This window comes from Arachis ipaensis, chromosome B8 (genome assembly GCF_059453495.1).
Source record: "Arachis ipaensis isolate K30076 ecotype BB chromosome B8, ASM5945349v1, whole genome shotgun sequence".
NCBI classification, from domain to species: Eukaryota; Viridiplantae; Streptophyta; class Magnoliopsida; order Fabales; family Fabaceae; genus Arachis; species Arachis ipaensis.
Window position 1 is genome coordinate 54,399,743 of NC_142443.1, and position 6,829 is coordinate 54,406,571.

Sequence of the window (6,829 nt, forward strand, 5' to 3'; positions counted from 1 at the left end):
TTTTTTTAATTTTTTTTAAAAAAATAAAAGCAAAAATAACATATCAATGCACATGGATTTTAATTGAATCTTTTTTTTTCTGTTTTACATGAGTAGGCACCCAAATTCCCAATATTTTATCATTTAAACACTGTACACTTTCATTAACCCAAGTTCTCACAGTTTCCCCACACTTAGTTAACACACTATCTTGAGCTAACCAAAGATTCAATTTGGGGTAATTAATTTATTTTTCCGCTTAAGGCTAGTGATGTGGTAAAATATAGAATAAATGGGATTAAAAGGCTCAAAGTGGCTAACAAGGGTGACATAAAAGGGTAGGCTTATTTGGGAGAAGTGAGCTAAAACAAGTAATGGCCACAATCATATGCAAGCATATAAATACACTAAATAGTGGACATATAGAATGGAACAAAGCAAAGATTGCAATCATAGGGAAGAAAACACACAAAAATAAAAATTTATGGTTAAATAATGTAACCATATAAATAAGCTCAAAATCTCACAGGTTGTGTGTTCTTTTAGCTATAATTCATGTTCCAAATACAACTTCAAACAAGTTTAACAAAAAAATTTTTCAATTTAAATTAGTGAAATACTATAAAAATTTCTTGAAAAATAAAATATTACTTCAACCAAGTGGTAAAATATGCACAAAATCAAATAAACATGCAATCAAACATGTAAATGCAACAATGAACTAATAAAGAAAATAAGACATTGGTGTTGGGAAGAAAATAACTAACCCATGGAGATCGGTATCGACCTCCCCATACTTAAAGATTGCATTGTTCTCGGTGCATGCTAAGATGTGCAAGTGGGCGGGTTGCTACAACTGATGCTTTTCTCTAGAGATTGTGCAGATGGACTTGTCTGTTGCCCCATATAGAAGTTTCTTTTTTCCCTTTCTCGGTGGCCAACCTGAAAGAAGAGGAAAAAGAAGAAAAAGTAACCCAGAAATAAAGATAAGAAAATAAATAAAGTCTGGGTTGGTTAATGCCAAATAATGAGGGTCTCAATTACATGGTAGCTACAACATGCAAGTGAGAAAACAATAGAAGCACATGGCATACCAGTGGTGCAAAAGTTGCAACAATGGGGGAGAGAGTGTGGGTAATGCAAGATAGTGTAAGTTCATGTCAATGCAAGATAATATAAGTATCATGAGGGAGTAGCATTGACTTATGAAGAATAATACCCAGTCAGAGTAAAACAAGTCATGAAGCACCAGAATAATTCAAGAAAATATGCAATAGTTGAAGAAGAAAATTTAACACCAATGGAAAAATAATAAATTTAGAAAAGAAAATAAAAATATGCACAAAATTAAAATGCAATTAATGAAAGTATACAGATAAATTAAGTAAAATAGAATGAGAGAAAAGAAGGATGAGAAGTTAAAGAGATGAAGTAAGACAGAAAAAGAAAGAAGAAAAGATAGAAGAAATTAGGATTAGAAAAGAGAAGATAAGATAATTAGCGTTGATCTGGATAAGCTGTGCGGCGCAGGTGACGCAGACGCGTGGGGAACGCGATCGCGTGGTGTGTGATAAGTTCAGGTGACACGGACGCGTGGGTCACGGATCGCGTGGCCTGATTTGTGCTATTGGCGCGAGTGCAGCCTCGCGTACGCACAACTCTCTGTGTTAAATGCATTTACACCAAAAATCTGGGTGACGCGTTCGCGTGAGTCATGCGATCGCATGAATGGTCATTTTTTTAAAACGACGCGGATGCATGGGGCACGCGTTCGCGTGATAGGGCTTGTGCTTTTAGCATCATTCCAGCCCAGCTCCATCATAACTTGCTGCTATACACCTATTTACGTCGATTTCGCAGGGTCACGCGTGTGCGTCGCTGACGTGTACGCGTGGAAGGTTAGATTCGCAAACAGTGCAGACGCGTCAGGGACACGTTCGCGTGGGTGATGAGCGGATAATTTATACGCTTTTTGGCATTGTTTTTAGTATGTTTTTAGTAGGATCTAGTTACTTTTAGGGATGTTTTCATAAGTTTTTATGTTAAATTCATATTTCTGGACTTTACTATGAGTTTGTGTGTTTTTCTGTGATTTCAGGTATTTTCTGGCTGAAATTGAGGGACTTGAGCAGAAATCAGATTCAGAGGTTGAAAAAGGACTGCTGATGCTGTTGGATTCTGACCTCCCTGCACTTAAAGTGGATTTTCTGGAGCTACAGAACTTGAAATGGCGCGCTTCCAATTGCATTGGAAAGTAGACATCCAGGGCTTTCCAGAAATATATAATAGTCCATACTTTGGCCAAGAATTGACGACGTAAACTGGCGTTCAACGCCAGCCTTCTGCCCAAATCTGGCGTCCAGCGCCAGAAAAGGATCCAAAACCAGAGTTGAACGCCCAAACTGGCACAGAAACTGGCGTTCAACTCCACAAATGGCCTCTGCACGTGCAACACTCAAGCTCATCCCAAACACACACCAAGTGGGCCCAGGAAGTGGATTTATGCATCAATTACTTACTCATGTAAACCCTATTAGCTAGTTTATTATAAATAGGACCTTTTACTAGTCTTTTTGACAATCTTTGGTCTCAGTTTTAATCTATTGTTCATCTTAGGAGACTATTGATCTCGTTTAGGGGGCTGGCCATCTCGGCCATGCCTGGACCTTCACTTATGTATTTTCATACGGTAGAGTTTCTACACTCCATAGATTAAGGTGTGGAGCTCTGCTGTTCCTCAAAGATTAATGCAAAGTACTACTGTTTTCTATTCAATCCTTCTTATTTCGCTTCTAAGATATCCATTCGCACCCAAGAACATGATGAAGGTGATGATTATGTGTGACGCTCATCACCATCTCCCCTATGAACACGTGCCTGACAAACACTTCCGTTCTACATGAAATAAGCTAGAATGAATATCTCTTAGATCTCCTAATCAGAATCTTTGTGGCGTAAGCTAGAATGATGGCGGCATTCAAGAGAATCCGGAAGGTCTAAACCTTGTCTGTGGTATTCTGAGTAGGATTCAATGATTGAATGACTGTGATGAGCTTCAAACTCGCGAGTGCTGGGCGTTAGTGACAGACGCAAAAGGAGGGTGAATCCTATTCCAGCATGATCGGGAACCGACAGATGAATAGCCATGCCGTGACAGGGTGCGTGAGCATATTATTCACTGAGAGGAGGGGATGTAGCCACTGACAACGGTGATGCCCTTGCATAAAGCCAGCCATGGAAAGGAGTAAGACTGACTGGATGAAGATAGCAGGAAAGCAGAGGTTCAGAGGGACGAAAAGCATCTCCATTCGCTTATCTGAAATTCCTACCAATGATTTACATAAGTATCTCTATCCCTATTTTATTATATAATATTCGAAAACAACATTATCACTTTATATCCGCCTGACTGAGATTTACAAGGTGACCATAGCTTGCTTCATACCAACAATCTCCGTGGGATTCGACCCTTACTCACGTAAGGTATTACTTGGACGACCCAGTGCACTTGCTGGTTAGTTGTATCGAAGTTGTGACAATTATGAATTAAGATCAAAGCACCAAGCTTTGGAGCCATTACCAGGGATTGTTAGAGCCTGGACATCACAATTTCGTGCACCAAGTTTTTGGCGCCGTTGCCGGGGATTGTTTGAGTTTGGACAACTGACGGTTCATCTTGTTGCTCAGATTGGGTAACTTTCTTTTCGTTCTCTTTTCAAAAATCTTTCAAAAATATTTTCAAAAAAATTTCTCTTGTTTTCGAAAAAAATAAAAATGTTTTCAAAAATTTATTCAAAATTTTTAAGAATGAATTCTAGTGTTTCATGAAGCATGTGAAGCCTGGCTGGCTGTAAAGCCATGTCTAAATTCATTTGGACTGAGGCTTGCAATTTGTTATCAAGAGCAAATTAGTTGTTGCTCATCCACCTGCTGCTGATCCATGATCACCTGCTGCTGATCCATGATCACCTGCTGAAGCTTGGCTGGCCATTGGCCATGTCTAGTGTTTTGGACTAGAGCTTTCTTTGAAAGCTTGGCTGGCTAGTGAGCCATGTCTAATTCCTGGACTGAAGCTTTAGACTAAGAATGCAAGATTCCTGGAATTCATATTAAAAATTTTGGAATCCTTATTTTTTCTTTTTCATATAATTTTCGAAAAAATCCAAAAAAAAAAAAATTAGAAAATCATAAAAATCAAAAATATTTTTTGTGTTCTTGTTTGAGTCTTGAGTCATGTTATAAGTTTGGTGTCAATTGCATGTGCATCTTGCATTTTTCAAAAATATCATCCATTCATAGTGTTCTTCATGATCTTCAAGTTGTTCTTGATAAGTCTTCTTGTTTGATCTTGATGATTTTTTGTTTTTTGTCTTTTATTGTTTTTCATATGCATTTTTGAATTCTTAGTGCCTAAACATTAAAGAATTCTAAGTTTGGTGTCTTGCATGTTTTCTTTGCATTAAAAGTTTTTCAAAATTGTGTCTATGATGCTCATCTTGGCATTCAAAGTGTTCTTGGTGTTCATCTTAACATTCATAGCATTCTTGCATGCATCACATGTTTTGATCTAAAAAATTTCATGCATTGCATAATTTTCATGTTTTTCATAAAAATTTCAAAAATTTCAAAAATATCTTTCCCTTTTTCTCTCATCAAATTCGAAAATTTGGATTGACTTTTTCAAAAGTTTTTAAAATCAAGTTGTTTCTTATGAGTCAAATCAAATTTTCAATTTGAAAATCTTATCTTTTTCAAAATCTTTTTCGAAAATCAAATCTTTTTCAAAATTTTTAGTTATTTTCGAAAATTTAAAAAAAAATCTTTTTCAAAAATCTTTTTCTTATTTTTATACCAAATTTTCGAAAATAACATAATCAATTAATGTTTTGATTCAAAAATTTGAAGTTTGTTACTTGCTTGTTAAGAAAGATTCAAACTTTAAGTCCTAGAATCATATCTTGTGATTTCTTATGAATCAAGTCATTAATTGAGATTTTAAAAATCAAATCTTTTTCAAAACTAATTTCAATCATATCTTCTCAAAAATATCTTCTTATCTTATCTTTTTCAAAAATATCTTTTCAAAATATCTTTTCTAACTTCCTAACTTCTTATCTTTTCAAAATTAGTTTCAACTAACTAACTAACTTTTTGTTTGTTTCTTAACTTTTTCAAAACTACCTAACTAACTCTCTCTCTCTCTCTAATTTTCGAAAATATCTTCCCTCTTTTTCAAAATTTCTTTTTAATTAACTAATTATTTTTATTTTTTATTTTTTTTTATTTTTTATTTTTGATTTCAAAAATTTTCGAAAATTACTAACATTTTTCAAAAACCATTTTCGAAAATCACTAACTCTTTTTCAAAATAATTTTCGAAAATTATCCCTCCCCCATCCTATTCTATTTATTCATTCATATCCTAACATCTCATCTCACATCTCTTCCATCCGTACAGTTGTGCTTCTTCCTTTACATCACATTCTTTGTCTCCCCCTCTTTTCTTCCACTCACAAAGGGATCCCTATACTGTGGTATAAAGGATCTCTATTATTATTATTATTTTTTTTGTGCCTTCTTCTTTGTCATATGAGCAGGAGCAGGGATAAGAACATTCTTGTGGAAGCAGATCCAGAACCTGAAAGGACTCTGAAGAGAAAATTAAGAGAAGCTAAAATACAACAATCCAGAGATAACCTTTCAGAAATTTTCGAACAGGCAGAGGAGATGGCAGCCGAAAATAATAATAATGTAAGGAAGATGCTTGGTGACTTTACTGCACCTAATTCCAATTTACATGGAAGAAGCATCTCCATTCCTGCCATTGGAGCAAACAACTTTGAGCTGAAACCTCAATTAGTTTCTCTGATGCAGCAGAACTGCAAGTTTCATGGACTTCCATCTGAAGATCATTTTTAGTTCTTAACTGAATTCTTGCAGATATGTGATACTGTTAAGACTAATGGAGTAGATCCTGAAGTCTACAGGCTCATGCTTTTCCCCTTTGCTGTAAGAGACAGAGCTAGATTATGGTTGGATTCTCAACCCAAAGACAGCCTGAACTCTTAGGATAAGCTGGTCACGGCTTTCTTAGCCAAGTACTTTCCTCCTCAAAAGCTGAGCAAGCTTAGAGCTGATGTTCAAACCTTCAGACAGAAAGAAGGTGAATCCCTCTATGAAGCTTGGGAAAGATACAAACAGTTGACCAAAAAGTGTCCCTCTGACATGCTTTCAGAATGGACCATCCTGGATATATTCTATGATGGTTTATCTGAGCTATCAAAGATGTCACTGGACACTTCTGCAGGTGGATCCATTCACCTAAAGAAAACGTCTGCAGAAGCTCAAGAACTCATTGACATGGTTACTAATAACCAGTTCATGTACACTTCTGAAAGGAATCCTGTGAGCAATGGGATGCCTATGAAGAAGGGAGTTCTTGAAGTTGATACTTTGAATGCCATATTGGCTCAGAATAAAATATTGACTCAGCAAGTCAATATGATTTCTCAGAGTCTGCATGGAATGCAAGCTGCATCCAACAGTACTCAAGAGGCATCTTTTGAAGAAGAAGCCTATGATCCTGAGAACCCTGCAATAGCAGAGGTGAACTACTTAGGTGAACCTTATGGAAACACTTATAACTCAACATAGAGAAATCATCCAAATTTCTCATGGAAGGATCAAAAGCCCCAACAAGGCTTTAATAATGGTGGAAGAAACAGGTTTAACAATAATAAACCTTTTCCATCATCAACTCAGCAACAGACAGAGAACTCTGAACAAAATGCTTCTAATTTAGCAAATCTAGTCTCTGATCTGTCTAAGGCCACTGTGAGTTTCATGAATG

General features: G+C 36.2%; 1 non-coding gene across 1 annotated transcript; it reads right to left on the reverse strand.

Moving 5' to 3' along the window:
* Positions 1–6,102: 6,102 nt before the first annotated feature.
* On the reverse strand, positions 6,103–6,210 carry LOC148548146 (small nucleolar RNA R71). Its single transcript, XR_015897968.1, has one exon. It is a non-coding gene; the product is annotated as a small nucleolar RNA R71 (small nucleolar RNA).
* Between the last annotated feature and the right edge of the window lie 619 nt (positions 6,211–6,829).